General features: G+C 41.7%; 1 protein-coding gene across 4 annotated transcripts in view; it reads right to left on the bottom strand.

The window, feature by feature from the left end:
* C8H10orf71 (chromosome 8 C10orf71 homolog) overlaps positions 1-16,769 on the bottom strand; it is a 99,930-nt gene that overhangs the window by 39,379 nt on the left and 43,782 nt on the right. The window lies entirely within an intron of this gene.

Below are 16,769 nucleotides of genomic sequence, written 5' to 3'. Positions count from 1 at the left end.
TGGGACATGGCCTGGCAATGAGCTGTGCTTCCAGACCAGGGAAAGGGTCCTCCATCACACCACACGTACCTGTGGGTGCAGGCTGAATAACCCTGTCACACTGTCAGGATATGATTCTGATACTGCTTTCAGTTCAAGTGAGGCTTATCTCCAGTTTTTGCAGATGAGCAAAGAGATAGCATCCTTCCTTTCCCTGTCTCCTTCTCTCCCCCTTCTACTCTCACAATTTCTGAAGGGATAACACATGGTCTTGCTTTTTCCCACTTGGGAGCAAACAAGTTAGTTACCTACAACTTCTGAGCAGGATCACTTTGGACAAATACATTTCAACTTGTTGACAATGTGCTTTTGTAGGTTATCATTCACAGTTATACTCCAGCACAACAAATGAATGACAAACTCTCATAAACTTGACAGAAACCAGCACGAGAGCATTACCAAAACCAGCTCACTGATATAAGCCTTCAAGAAACTTCTGCTGCAGAGAAATATTCTGGCAAAAAACTCCACACATTGAAGTCTTTCCCCTGCGAGATCACAAAAGTTAGGAAAATGGGTCATGATTCCCATCAGCCAAGATACCCACCCACTAAAGGTCTCTATTCAGTCAGCTAGGTAGACAGAAAAAAATTATGATATTTAAACACAGCTAGATGGAGGTGGGGAGTTTTATGTTTACAATCCTACGCAGCTGGAGAGAGCCCTGGGACCACTGAGTGAAGTCCTGACCTTCTGCACCCATCTATCTCCTGGACAATTCTCCCAACACCAACAGCAGCCAGGGGAGACCTTGATGATGCAACTTCTTTCCTACACTTACTGAATTGCTTTGGTTTTCAAGTAAGTCTACGGTACCATAAATGCTCAATTTAGGTATAGCAGTGTGTGTTCAGCTCACATCTGGCTCGATAAGTGCCTAAGGAAAATGCTCTGTGAGGACATGCCTCTTTGAGAAGGGGTGAGTTGGGGGTTGTGCATGAGGAAAAACTGCCTACATCAGGCTCTCAGAGCAGGGGCTCCGGATAAGGCACTTCCAGCTCTCTGTTGTCTGGGCCATGGGGCTGGCACTCTGCAGTCAAGTCACTCATTGCTCTCTTGCCCTGCAGGCAATGCCAAAGCAAGCAACCAGACCTCACCCCTTTATCTTCATGCTCACACTCCAAAGTCCTATTTTCAAAAACAATGTGAGCACTTAGGAGAGTAAGTCCCAGTGAAAATGACTCTTTGCAAATGGCACTAAATCTCCTTGGCACTTTCAGAGTTGTATCTTGACCTCTGCTTGTGCAGTATGGCCGGTAAACCCTTTTATCCAGATGCTGACAGCCTATCTGCAGAGCACAGCTCCTCAGGCTCCTAGAAAACATTCATTTCTAAACAAGACAAAGCTAGAACTGACCAGATCTAGTGTTAGCAATAGACCAGCTCTGAGAAGGAGGTTGGGCAAGAGACCCTGGAGCTTCCTTGCTTGATTTCTACGACTCAGGAAGGAGAAAGTGCTGGCAAGACTCCACGTCAGTCCTTCAGCATGGGAGAGTCTAGTCTTCTCTAGCATCCTTCAACACGAAGATCCCCAGATTATCTACAACCCAATTTATTTCAGTCTCCACAAATCGTAATGGGTCCAGGAGCTGAAACACACCAGAAAGTGACAAAAAGACTCTCCTCTAAGTCTTCCCTATCAGGGATTTCAGAGGGAAATGCGAGATGCACCTATTCCGTTGTGTTAGGAGAAGCCTTTGAGATGTGCAATCTTCAGATCTATGCTAGGAAGGGCAGGGCATGCCCTTCTCCTGAACAAAAAAAGAGAGAAAGAAGGCATTTTTGTTAAAGACTAACAGATTAGACATTTCTGCTGTAATACTGTGGAGTTCAAGAGAGATTGTATGTGTGCTCAGAGGAATGAGCAAACCTTTGTAAGTGCTGATAGCCTATAAATAAACAAATGAAGTATTAATCACCACTGCCATCAAACTCTGGGAGAAATCTATCTTTGTATTATTTGGCTAAGGCTCTGTCATTAGTTCAACCTTGCCATTTTTAGAAATTATTAGAGTTTTATAGCAGGTCTGAAACTCTATGCCAATGAGACTGTGATTTTAATGCATATTAATGGGACAAATGGGGGAGGGGAAAGGAAGTTGGTGTGATTCCCTTATAGAGCAGAATGCTAAATAAGAAGATTCCAGCTGTGCAACAGGAAAGTTAAAATGGTTTGTTTGGATCATTAATATTGCAATGAAAACTAATTAAACCTAGAGCTACAAGGAGGAGCTCATTAGAGATTTGAATAGAGGCAGCACAGCACTCAGCAGCCTCCAGTTTTAGCAGTTTCTTTTATCACACCAAGTGGGATAACAAGAGTTCACTGAACAGACAGAGGGTAGTCTGAAGAGCCAAGGGGATATGGATGCCCAGTCCAGGGGATTCAGCTGCAAGAGGTACTTGACTGCTACAGGCCTTCTTTGGAAAATGCTGCGTGAGTTTTGTAGCTCTGCAGAATGAGCCAAGCCCTTTTACTGGGTCTCTGCTCAGACTAGCATCACTGTGCTCTCTACTTTCACCTTCAACACCGGCCTTGCCTCCTGCAATGCTACAACTTTGTCCCCTTGTCTGACCTCACATTTGAAACATTACCTAAAATTTCCTTAGCTGAAGAGCCCCAAAAGCTGCTTTACAAAATATATCTACTTTTATATCATTGGTCCCTCTATGCCCACCCCAGCCATGGCACTTCACAGTCTGTAGTTTTAGTGTGACCCTCAGTTTTGCATTTCCTTTATTCTTTGCCATGCCATGCCACTTTTTGCTATAGCCAGAGAAGATGTCCCTGCCTCTGCTCTGTGAACATCAGCATCCTCCTACAGCTATATAACTCTATTATCACCTCTGATACTGTTTTTCCCTCCCCCATGGCCTCCCTACATCCCAACCCCTGTAAAACTTTGCTCACAGCTCCACACAGAAGCCCAGTGATACAAAACTATATCAAATTCTTCCTTAGACATTTGTCTCAGGAGTGAATATTGATCAGATTGGGCCTCCCTAAGTCTTGCATCCTTGCAGCCTCAAGTAAATACTGCAGCCCCAACTAAGCTGTTGCTTATCTGTGCTAAGTGCTGGTAACAGTGCTTGCATTTCACCCCAATAAAGGCTGCAGGGATGAAAGAATGACCTCTTAATGCCAATCATAAAGGACTTTGTAGGGGGAGGGTCCTCACAGATGAAAGACACCTTGTAATTTTACTGGTGTTGCCTAAATGTTGCTGGATTGGGCTCTTGCTGGTGAACTGGGAAATTTAAAAATCCTTTAGTCATAGAGAAAACAAAATAAGATACTAAACCAGTGACACACTAAACTGTAGACATGATGAGAATTTTCCTTGGTGAGTTAGAGAACTGAATGCCAAAGAAACATGATAGGAAATGAACCTTTGCCTCCCTTAATCGCAGCGTCAGACCAGTTGAACATGGGGATCACTGAAAACCCTCCCATTTTCAAGTCACTATTGGAGGCACTGACTCAGGTTTTTATTAATTTTCTCCATCTTCGGGCATCAGGGAAATAAATTTTAAACAAAACCCTCTGCTGCATTCACTGTTAGGAAGATAATACAGCCAAAGGGGTTGGCAGGAAAAGAAAACAGCTCAGAAAAGGAGAAAATGGACAATTAATACTGAAGATCCCAAGAGATGAGAATGGATCCAAGCAAGTCAGCAAGACATCAGCTCCAGCCCAGCCTGCATTTCCAGGCAGGTGTTATCAAGGCATGGACTTCCCTAGACAGCCAAGGAGAAGAAAAACATGGAAAAATGCTGTAAAAGTAAAAAGAAATCACTGGAGATGCAAAGTTCATTTTCAAATATGACATCTAGGCATCAGTTTACTCCATCTATGCCAGTGAAGACCCTCAGAAATGCCTCTGCTGCAGCATTTCATGGTGGGAGGCACAGAGAGGCTCTTGGGCAATGAAGAATATTGCGCACCCTGCAGAGTCAAACCTGTTGCACACCCCCGGTTGGTGCCGGCAGCCACTGGGAGCAGGGACTTCCGCACAGGCATTGAAGAGATGACAGATGCCTCCTGCCTGTTTAGCACTGTGTAACAAAACAAGCTGAAACGCTTTACAGAAAGGCTTCCAGGCAGAAACCAGAGCTGTGTGCTATAGACAGAAACAGTCCCAGAGGCTGGAGGAGTGGCACCTCTGTGAAGACCTCTCCCCCTGGCAACCCAGGAGTGGATGGTGGCATTTAAGGATACTCATCACCAAAGGGGGATGACTTTGATTTTCTGTGGCTAGCACGTGCATATGTAGATGTGATCTCTTCCTCAGTCTTCACCCTGCGAACTCTTGCTTTGCTGAACCCATGAAGAGACTTGGTGTCCATAGGCAGGTTGAGGTTATAGCAAGTCCACAGAGAAAGTAAGAGCCCAAGTGAGGCAAAAGTGTACTTCAAATTGCCCTTGAACACAGGAGTCCCAACCTAAATTTAGATGCATGGATGTACACTGGACCAGATTTATATAAACTCCTCAAAATTCACACCAAGAGACCTGAGGTAATGTTATCTGTACTGTTTCCACTTTTTTCCCTGGGGGAGAAATAGGTGAGTTTGTGATAGTGGCACTTCTGCCTCTTAATAGACTGCAATCCTGAGAACCTACATTCCACTTTCTATTTTCCCCTCCCTGATGCTCCCCCTCAACCAAAGTCCTCAACAGCATGGTTTTGGAATGATAGATATCTGCCCAGGCTTGAGTGACTGCATTTCCTTTTCTGGTGCAGCTTGCATAGCACAAATTCACATAGTTTAAAGTCAGCCCTTGAATACTTCACATGCTGGTTCTGCTCTTTCCTCCCCAGACATCAACACTTTTAAGCAACCCTGTATTACCCCTGAACTGGTCTATCTGATATACTTCTGATTGACAAACAAGGACAGTGACAAACAAGGGGGAAGGAAATCAAGAAACACGTTATGGCCAAGGGCTTGATTTCTGCAGAGCAATGAAGACCAGAGAACACATTAACTTCACATAAGCTGTGATCAGTGGCCACCTCGCGTTTGTTGTCCATCACATAAGGCTTTTAAGGACATCTTCAAATAAATCTAATTCACAAGGTGCTCTGTATGAGGGGAAGTGGGGGAATGGGAGACTGCAAGCTCGATAGAGATGGACAATACAGGGGAATGGCATCTACCTGAATCTGTGGTGCTTCAAGGATTTAGTGGGAAAGGCAGTCTTGTTTCAGATCCCTCCCATAAGATTAATTTGTGTTGTGATGCAGGCAGACGTTGGTAACGTAGTCAAAGTTGAATGCCTTGGCTGTCACTTGATCACGCATAGTGATGATTTTACTAGCAAAGTGACTATGCACTGAGATGCTGTTTCTGCTAACTGCCCATCATTAACACTGCTTCCATAGGAAAGACCTCAGGCCCTATCCGTCAGAAAGATAACATTGGTTAGATGCTCTAACCTAATTTAAGAATCTTAAACCATAATGTAGGTGCTTAAATTCCTGTTGAAGGAGCTAAAACAGATGTTTACGTACCTAAATCTATATATAAGTGCTTGAAGAAAGCAGAGAGGTAACTAGAAGCATATCTAAGTCTGTCATTTCGGGCATCCAAATTTGGATTTTGGTCCCCTTCTTCCTCATTTGTCCATAAACGTCTCTCCACTCACTTTGCTTGGCATGCCAGAGCTAGGCAGGCACAGCCTCACCATGCAGAGACTGAGATTTTTGAGAAGCCTCTGTGAGGGGCTGAAATCTTTCAGCTTTCCACAGCACCATGCACAAGAGCAAAATGACTGTCTTCACAGGCAGATAATATATTTGGGGGGAATCTGCATGGAAATCAATGATGAATGGTTGTTTTATTTTAACTTGGTGTTTATGAAGATTGCCTAATGACTTCAAGTGCTTTTCAGTGTTTGTTAAATGTAAAGGGAGAAAAATCACATAATTCTAATCCCAAAGCAGGGCAATTGGTTTGTTTATGCCTATTATATTCCATTAAAGATGCAATATCTGCTTTATCTCAAGAGAAGTCCCAGCTTATTTATGCCTAGTGTAAGGGCAAATATTAGTTAGCACCACAACAGGATGCAGTTAAGTCTAATGTCATGTCACCAGCACTGCTCATACTATAAACAAAGTAAGAGGCAATGACTTTGAGGCAGAACTGGATAATTTGTTCAAGTGGCTCTGCTTTACATGCATTCAAAATTTGCTTCTAACAACAAGATTTCAAGACTAAAGTGCAACATGCTCATACATTTGAGGAATAATATAAACATGCTGTAGCAGCCCATTTGTCCACTATTCACGAGTCATCGCTGCCCTGACTAGAAGTCTGACATCAAATGATTCCCTTATCATTAAAACAAACAAACAAACAAACAAACACCAAAAAACCATCCAAGCTGAACATTTCTACTCAGAAACTTACCAGGCTTTCTTGTGGAAGTGACATATCTGACATTTCATGTCCCCTCTTTTGATGGTTGAATTGACTAGTCAAAAAAAAAAAAAATCCCTGGATGCATCAAATTTTTGCTGTGCCAGTGCAATGGATCATTCTGTCCTCTGGTTACAGCACATCATGAGAATGCAATTCAGTGGGTGACCCAGCCAAGAGAGGATAACAGGGACATGAACTACCTGAATTACAACTCTTATGGGGCACTGCATCTACATTCTCAAAAAGCTGTTGAAAAACAACTGCTGTTTTTCAGGAGTTAATTCCTGATAGAAGCTCTACCTTTCCACATTTACAGCACATTTTCTTGAAAGATTTATTCTGTTGAAAACCCTATTTTATGCCTAGGAACAGAAGAGACAAAAAAGTTTCATCCAGACCAACACCCACGTTCCTTAGTGGGTCATTTGGAGGAAACAACCTGCATACCTTTGGCCATAAAGAAACCGATTTCTCCTGCCCAGGCAGAAAACAGCAATGGACCCTGAGCCTTCCATACATTGCCTAGGCACTAAAGCCGCAAAGTGACTTTGGAAGAGTATCATGTACTTATAGTGCTCTGTACCTGTAGCAGTAGGTACTAGCTATGAATAGTGTGTTATGATACTGTTATTATTTCCTGAAAATATGTATTACTGAATGCATTTGTCACTTTTATATTTAGATATGGCCCAGAATTTCCTACATCACTGGTTTTGATCTGCTAAGTGGTCATGTCAGCTGTGACTGCTTACACTTATTCTCACCTTAATGAAGTTCAGGATTTGAGATGAGGTAGGCAGACAAACAACAGACAGTTTTCTTCCTACTAAACTGAGAGACATAAGGACAGTTGTGCTCTCTGAGAGGTACCTAGATACTAAAGAGAACTGCAGTCAGCACAATTTTTATGAGAGAAATCAACAATATCTCATTGAAAGACATATTCTCTCCTGAAATCCTGTCTTCAGAGCCAGATGCCATGCCTTTGACACCATTATTCTTGAAATACTAATAAACCGCTTAAATGACCACACAGCAAAGAGATGCTTCCCCCACATTCAACACCCAGCACAGCAAGTGACCTTTTTGCTACCCGTAGAGGCCAGCAAGTGTAGATTCTCCTGGACCAACATGGGGAGAAGCTGGAGAGAAAATCCTGGTGTCCTGCCCTTCCTCTGTGAAACAATGAGGCTGTTCATTCAAACGCCTCCCTAGACTGCAGCTGTTGCACGGAAAGAAATAGTCTCTGTGACTGTATTAGCAAAAATGGTTAAATTAAAGTTTCCCAGTTCTCCCACCACCTCCAAAACTGCATCCTATCCTATGCAGCACTCAAAGGACCTATTTCACTTTCCTGACACCAGCATAATTAAAACAGAACACATACATGCAGACAAGAGCAAAGGACTAGATCACCCCCACTACAGCAACTGAAAGCAAGAGGAAATCTGTCAGCTCTGCCGCCTTCTCCTCCCATCCATCTCCCTTGATTCTTCCCTTCAAAGCCTAATTGTTCCACTAAAAATAAGTGTTATTACAGGTTGGCAACTTATTTTTGCCATCCTCTTATTGTTCACCCTTAAAAAAAAGGATACTTAGTACCTCTAAAAACTTAATATCCCAAATATGTTAAGAAGCTGTAAAATTACAAGGCAAACACATCAAGAAAAGGCAAAGCTAAAAAACAGGAACTGTGACTACACCAGGTGTCCTGTCTTGCACACTTCATGTCCTGCTTTAAATTAGGTAGGTACTAATACATAAAAACATAAGTATTTTAGAAAAACAATAATAGAAACACTGTTTTGGCTATGGTGTCATTACTTTCATATCATTTGACTTCCTCATTTCTTTCCTGGGCACCCTGAGGTTTACCATTAACACAGCTATTTCTGTTCATATTCTTATAAACACTGGCTAAAGATTGTGCTCCATCTCCTGAGTTAGCAGTAGAATAAACAGGCTGATTTTCAGAAGTACAGAGCACCTCTTGCAGAGCAGAAAATGCTGCTGCTCTGTACCATGACAGCAAGAGCAGCAGGAGGAATTTAAGGTGAGCAAGATACAGCCTGAGAGTGGCTGGGATCTGCCTCCCAGTCCTGAACCTCTGAATTGCAGAACTCTAAACGTCATCTTCAAAAAACAAATCCAACAACAAATCATCTGCCAAAACCAAATCTTTGCATTAGAATCACATACTGTCTGAAGAGGGCTAAGCAAAACCTTGTACCTTTGCAGTTGCTTCAAAATTTCTGATGGTTTAACTTCCTCTAAAGTTTAACTCTAGCTCCAGATTTTCAGTCTCTGGTGTCTGGGGTTTTTTTCAATAACCACAATGCCCTTGGAAGTGTTTACCCCATTTTACTGACATAAATTACTCACAGTGGCTTCACTTTGTTAAAGTCCAACATGTTTATACAGAGTACAGGTGGACAGGAAATGAAAGAACATTGGATGGGAATTGGACATCCTTTACCCTTTCTTTCTCTTGCTCTGAATTTTCCTGGGCACTGCATTTTGCTCCACCACCACACATGTCACTTTCAAAAAGTAAACACCCAGACATTTTCAGAGGCTGCTTAGGAACTTTCTAAGTTATCATCATACACTTCAAAGGTATTTTAAGACACAGCTGAGTGTATCAGAATGTGTAACAACAAAGCTGGGCTGCCTGGGATGTTTTGTCCATGCCGTATGAAAACCTACATAGGAAAAATTCCAGCAGTGCTGCCTCAGTAAAGGAACTTTATCAACACAGAGCCCTCCAGCGACTGAGATGCTGGATAATCAGAGGAGCAGACAATATCATCCAGTGAGTACCAGAGCCTTCATTTAGGGTGATCCAGTCCTAAACTCATGGCTCAGAGAGCCAAACTCTCCCCCAAGGACACCTTTAGTCAGCTTTGTGGGATTTTTGCTTCCTCCCACAGCCTCCCAGCTCCTCTAGCGCCTTTCCAAATGCTACAGTATTTCCACTGTGACTTACAGTGCTTCAGACAATATACAGTATGTGGAGGAATCTCCTCCTCCAGTAGCTCACTCAGATAGGTGTGAGCGATGAGACAAATGCAATGTAGAGAGATCTTCCCACAGGATGCCGAATGTGCCGAAATCCACATGCTCTGTGAAGAGGGTCCTTTCTCTCCCTGACCAGACTCTTAACTCCAGCCTGGAGATGACCTGTACAGAGAGGAGCTGTTAGCCAGAGCCAGCCAAAGAAAACAAGCAGACACCTCCTTCCCTAGCCAAACCTAGCCTTCTGATGGAGTTGGACCAAGTGGTGAAAGGCACCTGATGATGCATATGAGCAGCCCTACTGGGATTAATACAAGTTTGTTCTGTGTTTGACACAGGGGATAGATGATAATAAATAAGGCCTGTTAGTCCCACTGAATGATGGAAATAAAGAGATATATTGAACAACTGCCTTCTTCACTCTGCCTCATTCATCATCCATGTCAGATGAGGTGAGGATCTGTTCTTGAAGTCAGGTGGAGACAGGACAGGGAGGACTGCGTACCATGGGACCATGTTACTAAAGTCTGCACTATCATGGAAATATGCAACAGGTTGAATTAATATATCTTCTGTCTGAAATTTCACATGGTAGCACAAAATAGCATTTCCAAAAAGCTCGTCTTAGTGCAATACAGTTCTTCTAATGTTATTTTGGTAATGTTTCCTAGGTGTGTGTTTTGGTTTTAAATAAAGAAAGAAAGAAAAATCCAGATTTAGTTCTCTGACTTTGTAACAGCATCTGTTCAGGCATCATCAGCAGAGTTAGACTATTGAATTTTCCATACTGTAATACATATTTTCTACTCCAGACAAGAAATCTATCCATGCAATAAAGAAGGACATACAATCAAAAAACCAATGGGTTATCCACATGAGAGTACACACATTTTTTAGACAACCAAGCCAAAAATATTGCAGGATATTTCCAAGACACAATGCAGGTGAGAGACAGGGAACCATAGGTTCTCTATGGCATGTTTTCCTACAGCGACAAAGCTCATATAATCATACTTGGGTGTGTGTGTTCCTCAGTCCTCCCAAAGGCATGTGAACTTACTGAACAATTTCAATTAAATTTGAGAGAGGGTTAAGATGTTTTCCCATTGGTGAAGTTTTTGTAATTTTAAAAGAAATTTCCCACCTGCTAACCCTCTGAAAGATATCAGAGTGGAAAAATAATCCATTTCAAGCAAAAAACCAAGTCAGATCAGACGGTATCAAGTTGCTACTAAAATGTGACCTGGTTCTATCAAAAAAAAACCAGGATCAAGCTACGATATGAAACAGAGCTTTTGTCTCCGTTGACTATTATTTGCAACCTTGCTTTTGGAGGAATATAGGCCTAATTCCCAGTCTTCTCAGTTCCTTTGACTTGTTAAACTTTTGCTCTCTGTGTTCCCACACTCATCCTTCCCAGAGTGACTCATGGACTACAATGTCTCAGGCAGGATCCTGACCTCTTTCCTATTTCCTTAGCTAACTGAAACACTTCCCAGTCATCTCAAGCATAAAGACATCCTCCTACTTCTAGACTCTCAGCTAACTGACAGGCCAGCTGGTGATTTTATGAGAAGCCTGGAAGAGTCTTTATTATTAATCTTTTTAACCTAAATAAACTATCTTGTACTAGACAATTTGTCTCCAACTTTTATAAACATTTTATATGACAGGCTACAGATTGGGCTATGGTTGTCTAAGACAAGACAAGTCAGATTACAAGTTTCTGTAAAACCATTCCTCTGAGCTGTGGTCTACAAATACATGAGGCTGTGGACTACGTTAAGGGTCAACAAGGTAATGCTAAGAACATATCTATAGGCCTAAATGCACTAGCTGGAGTGCATACCTCTCCTAGAAAGTTTTTAGCTGAAACCAGAAAGGAATTGAAATCCTCCGGTCTAAAGCAGAGGAAGATGGGAAAAAATGCTGTCATTGCTAATGCTCTCTGTATGTTACCTGGAATCCCAGGCTGTAGGAAATGACAGTAAGAGACACAAGGAAAATGCTAGAGACATGCTTGCTGCAATGGCCATGCAGCACAAGGTCCGGACAGGAAAGAAAGATTTTCAATGGCTTATAACATGGCTAGCTCTAAACAGATCTCCCCCTGCCAAACACACACACACAGAGGATGCGTGAAAAAACATACCACCCTGTCCATAAGACCACCACACTGAAAGCTCTGCTACGCTGTGTGTAGGTGCCAAAGCTCTCCAGCTGAAAGGTGTCAGTATGGAAAAAGCACACCAGAGAAGAGAAACCACTAACACTCCTGTTGTCTGCACTCAAGTCTGAGCTATAAACTGTCATCAGGAAACAGTATCAGTAGGTTCCTCAGGATCCCAGACCATGCCTATGGCACAGTGGCAGGAGTCTGAAACTCAGCCTAGAATGAATTTGACTGTTTTCATGCAAATACCAGATATGCGCTTTTCAAGCAGAAAGATTAGCCACAAGGTTTCCTACAAAAAGCTTTATTTTTCAACCCAAATTTATATCTATCTACCTGTGTTTCATCCCAGCACCTAATATGCTCATTGCTATGTGCTAACCCAAAAGATATACAGCTTCCCGAAGTGATGTGCAGGTGCTTTCCTTTACCATGGAAGAAATTGCCTTCTGTTGTAATACTGTTTTTCCCTGTTGTAGCATAACACAGAATCAGTCTAGTTTAGAAATACAAAAAATCTTCTTCACTGGAAAGCAAGGAATAATGACATGTAGATGCAGACCACCTGAATGAATAATCCAAATACACCTAGTATAGAACAAATTAAGCTCAGTAAAAGTTATAACTTCCATGAGGGACACCACACAATTTTATAAACCTAATAACAGAGCAAGAGCTGGAGCAGGACATCTGCAAATGAATAGACTCCTCAGATGAGCCATGGACGGCTTCAGCATTTTCTTTCTTGATGTTGCATGAAAGAGACTTGAGTACATGTGTCCCAAGGCTTTTTTCATTGTCTCTTTGCACCTCTCTGAGTTGTCAATAGCACTAAGCTATAGTGTCCCTCAAGTAAAATCAAGAAAACATGTTTTTATAATGTACCAGCATCTCTGTAACATAACACGTTCCTTCACATTGAAAAGGAAACGGAGACGGAGGAAAAAAAAAAGGCAGCAAGACTCAAATGTTGAATGGTTTCCCATAGTATTCCTTAATGTTGAGGGAAGAAGGCGCTAAATAACTGGTGCAGGCGTGTTTCCCTTTGTTAACACACCCGACATCTGTGATTCTGCTGCTTGCTGCGATGTGGAATCCCTCCCAGTTGTCCCAGCAGCTCAGAATCCTGACAGAGGAGGAGATGGAGAAAATAGCAAAGGAAGAGCAGCTGTGAGTTTTCAAACATAGTTTCCATTTGTTCTGGATGCCCATAGCAAAAGAACCTTGATTTTTGGCAGTAACCAGCCTGAACATGTTTTCTTCAATTTGTTCTGTGATGTGACGTGACATGTTAATGGAAGGCAGCACGTCCACGCACACCAGACTGCCCTGAGGTTGCCTAATCTCCATCAATATCCATCAAGCCAAGTGCACAAAAACTTCCAATCTTTTCCTAAGAATCTTTTTCGATCAGACTCCAAGACTTACTTCGCCACACTCTGAAAGCAGATTTTGAGCCTGAGGACTGGATTTGTGTGATAATGAGTTCTCATCGAGAGCTGTTAATGAAACAAAGGAAATGGCCCCTTGGATCAGAACAATGAACCATTTCACCCCATGTCTGCCTGCAGTGGCCAAAATAGAGGATGCTAGCAATGGTTACCCATAGGTCAGTCAGTAACAGAACATCCTGGTCAGCCTGGAGGTTTCTTTTTGACTTCTCACTTTGGCACTGACATGCATCCCATTGCATTGGTGTTTCCTCTTTCTTTTCAAATAGGTTGGATTGCCATTATTTAAAGGGCATATTTTTTTCTGTTTTATTTTTCCTGCTGAAATTCTTCATTTCATGTTTGTTTTCTCTCCCCTTGCTCATTTCTGTGAGATTCTTTAATTCATGCTATCTATGGCTCTGTTGTGGTTCCTTATATTGTTGCCATGCTGAAAGTAATCTGAATTTTCTCCTCTCTATCTAACACCTCAATTTGTTACATGCTTTTGCTTTAAGGACCTAGTCTCACAAAATCATGTGGCTAGTCCTGGTTCGAGCAACTAACCCTAAAGAAAAAAGAGGCACTGTTATGTGGGTAAAGGCTTTGGAGAATGTGCTCCTAAATGCCCAAATTCCTTTTTTACTTAAGCAGTATAAATCAGGCCATCTCCACAAACACAAACCATGTTACACCAGTTAAAACAAAAAGGGAACAAGCACTTGCATATCTAGTCCCTCATAATCTTTTAAGAGGATCTCCATTCTGAACCCACTACAACTATCCTGGCACCCCACACAATCATAAGCTGCGGCACTGGTCTTCGCTTTGTCCTGTTTAGTGCAGTTTGATTCCATTTGTTTTGCACATGGGATGAATTCCACAGAGAATCAAAGTTTGCCAGAAGGACAGATTTCTTTTGAACCTCGGACGGAAGAGAAGGAACGGCATTTTAATGTGCTTCTTATTACAGCCACCATGTCAGTTCATATGTGTAGCAATAAAAATAACCATAAACCTACCTAATCACTAAAGTAAAGCAAACAACTCCTCTCTGTATCATCATACACAGGTACTGGAGTTGCTAATAAACCAGGAAGAGCACTGAGGCACTGGAGGAGCATCTTTCCTATCTCCACAGTTTCTTAAACAACTTTAGAGGCATATTTTTATTAAGTATATGCAAGGCAGATGATCTTAAACCTCAAAAAGAGTCTGTATAATAATTGTGTGCTCTTCTAATGCTCTCCAAAGACCTATTCAGAGTCCATTCTGAAAGACAATAATATATCAAGAACTTCTGCAAACTTCCTCCTAATGAACACATGCCAATTTGAGACCAAGAATTCTGGCCTCAGAGGACAAAATAACCACTGCTCTTAGTCTCTGGGTGTTTTGCTACTTTATTTCAGAGTGATTCAAAATCTAATTAAATTTCTAAACTCTAATGAAATTACAGAAGAAAAATCATTTAGGATTATATTATATACAATTACTCACAGCTGAAAATTACAGTTAGCCTCTTTCACCAGGATAGGGTCTCCTGAGAAATCCTTGTTATTCATATAACATATAAATCTGACATTACTCCCACTATTTACAGGTCGAAGGTAAAAGCAGAATTAATTAAACATATATATCCTGCCCAGTGGCCAGATGGTGGAGAGTGGATAATAGAGGGAAGGCTGATAATGATGACTATGCTTGAAACCACATTTCCCAGTTTGGTCAAGAATCAGAATAAACCCACTACAAAGCAGGATTTGATTAAGCCTGGCTTGTTCTGATCAGTGTTTTTCCTCACTGGAGGTATGCTGTGAATGAGAGTAGTGAAACATACGTAGTCAGAAGTCCTCAGTCAGCTATCTGAGCTATCTGAAGCATTTTGTGGAGAAGTAGCAACAGAATAAACCAAGCAGCTTTAGAGAGTTCGGCCAAATACGCAGATGTTTAGTTGCTTCTCTGAAATACGAGAGTACTCTGAGACCACTGACTTGGGCTGGGGGGGGGGGAGAGAGAGAATTGACATTCATGTTATTCCTTCCATAAGAAGTACGGAAACATTGGAGGTTTCTTATGAGGATCCTGATATCTTTTCCCTCCAGCTGGTGCAGAGATTTTTGTTTGCTTGGTTTTGGTGTTTTCAGCTCTGATCCCAGAGAGAACCAGGAACAGTGAAAGAGCAAAAATGAGTTATACACACATGCATGTGTACACACACACACTCACAATGGGTCAAAGCATTAACAAATACTTTCTACCACATCTACCACAGTCAGTTCTACCTATGCTTCATACAGCAAAATAAGCCAGGAATTAAGGCCACCTCAGAGGGTACATGGGTCATCTTTACTTATATTTTTAGTGCCTCAAGGGTCTTACTTCTTGGCTAACACTGTGTTTTGCTTATCCCTCCACAAACACCTGGAAGTCATAAACACAATTTTTCACTCGCAGTTTGTCACAGCAACTAAACATTTGTGAACATCTTGCTCATTTGCAGTAATTTTTCCACCAAGGTGGCCATACACATGCAGTCACCAGCATTCCTTACAGTCTACAATAGTCCCATTAAAAAGAGACTTCTGGAAGGAGGGCTTTACAACTATAATTTACTCAGCAAGATACGTGTTTCATCCAGCCTTAAGATGTGAGATTCTGCTAAGACCAGATTGCTCAGACATTCCTTCACCAACAGGAGGAAAAAGAAATACCCAAGAGGTTTTTTTTTTCTCTTAAAACATCTCACTCAAGATGTGTTTCAGATTATTTCAATTGGAGTATATAAGCATCTACATGAGATGATAATACCAGACAGCAAAGGACTAATATGAAGCAGAAAGGCAAATCAAGAAGCAAGAGGTAAAAGCAATACAGAGACCCTACAGAGTCCTTTGCTGCAAAAAAAATGAGGCCCATGTTCTTGTGCCTTCCATCTCTGAAGGATGGACCTGAAATGAGTTGGGAGGAACGGGTTCACTTATCAAAAAGCATTAATATTTACTTGTATGTTTTGCTGTCATTCAGTTTTGGAACAGGTTAACCTGTTTGAAAAGATGAATTTTCCTGAAGAGCAGAAAAATCTGTTTTTTCACTGTGGTTCAAAGAATAAGCTTGACCCCTATCAGAAGCATCATCTGCCCTTAAGTTCCTGCTTTTTAGTTCCTACTATGTCAAGACATTTTTCTAAGGTAGAATTTCTTTTCCAGGAATTGGCTTGCAATGGTTTTGCAGCTGTAGTGAGTTTCTTCCACACTGCTCCTGAAAAAGCTGATTATGAAAGAGAAGTGTTCAGCCAAGTGCTCCTCTCCTCAAAACATTATGGTGGCATTCATGTTGAGCTAAAAAAAAAAAGCCGGCAACGCTGAGAGAGATTGCCTTAGAAGGTTCTCCTTCTAAGACAGAAAACCCACTTGTATCTCCATGGATTTAGAAGACTTCAGCAGAGACCAGTTCACTGTCATAGGACTTCTTCAATTTTGGAAAAATAAATGCAAGCATTTAATGGTCCCTTAGAGCAAAACAGCTGAACTAGGCTGTGACTTTTGGCTGTCCACCTTCTCAACAGAACACTTTCAAGTGGGGATTTTATTTACATGTTAAAGTTAAACCCAAAAAAGGGAACTTCTGTTTGCAAATGTAACTACTCAGGATGTGACTGTAGTTTCCCAATATAGTCACAT

The sequence above is a fragment of the Ciconia boyciana genome, chromosome 8 (genome assembly GCF_034638445.1).
Source record: "Ciconia boyciana chromosome 8, ASM3463844v1, whole genome shotgun sequence".
Classification (NCBI taxonomy): domain Eukaryota; kingdom Metazoa; phylum Chordata; class Aves; order Ciconiiformes; family Ciconiidae; genus Ciconia; species Ciconia boyciana.
The sequence above is the reverse complement of the archived record's forward strand: the minus strand, read 5'-3'. Positions and strand labels throughout refer to the sequence as shown.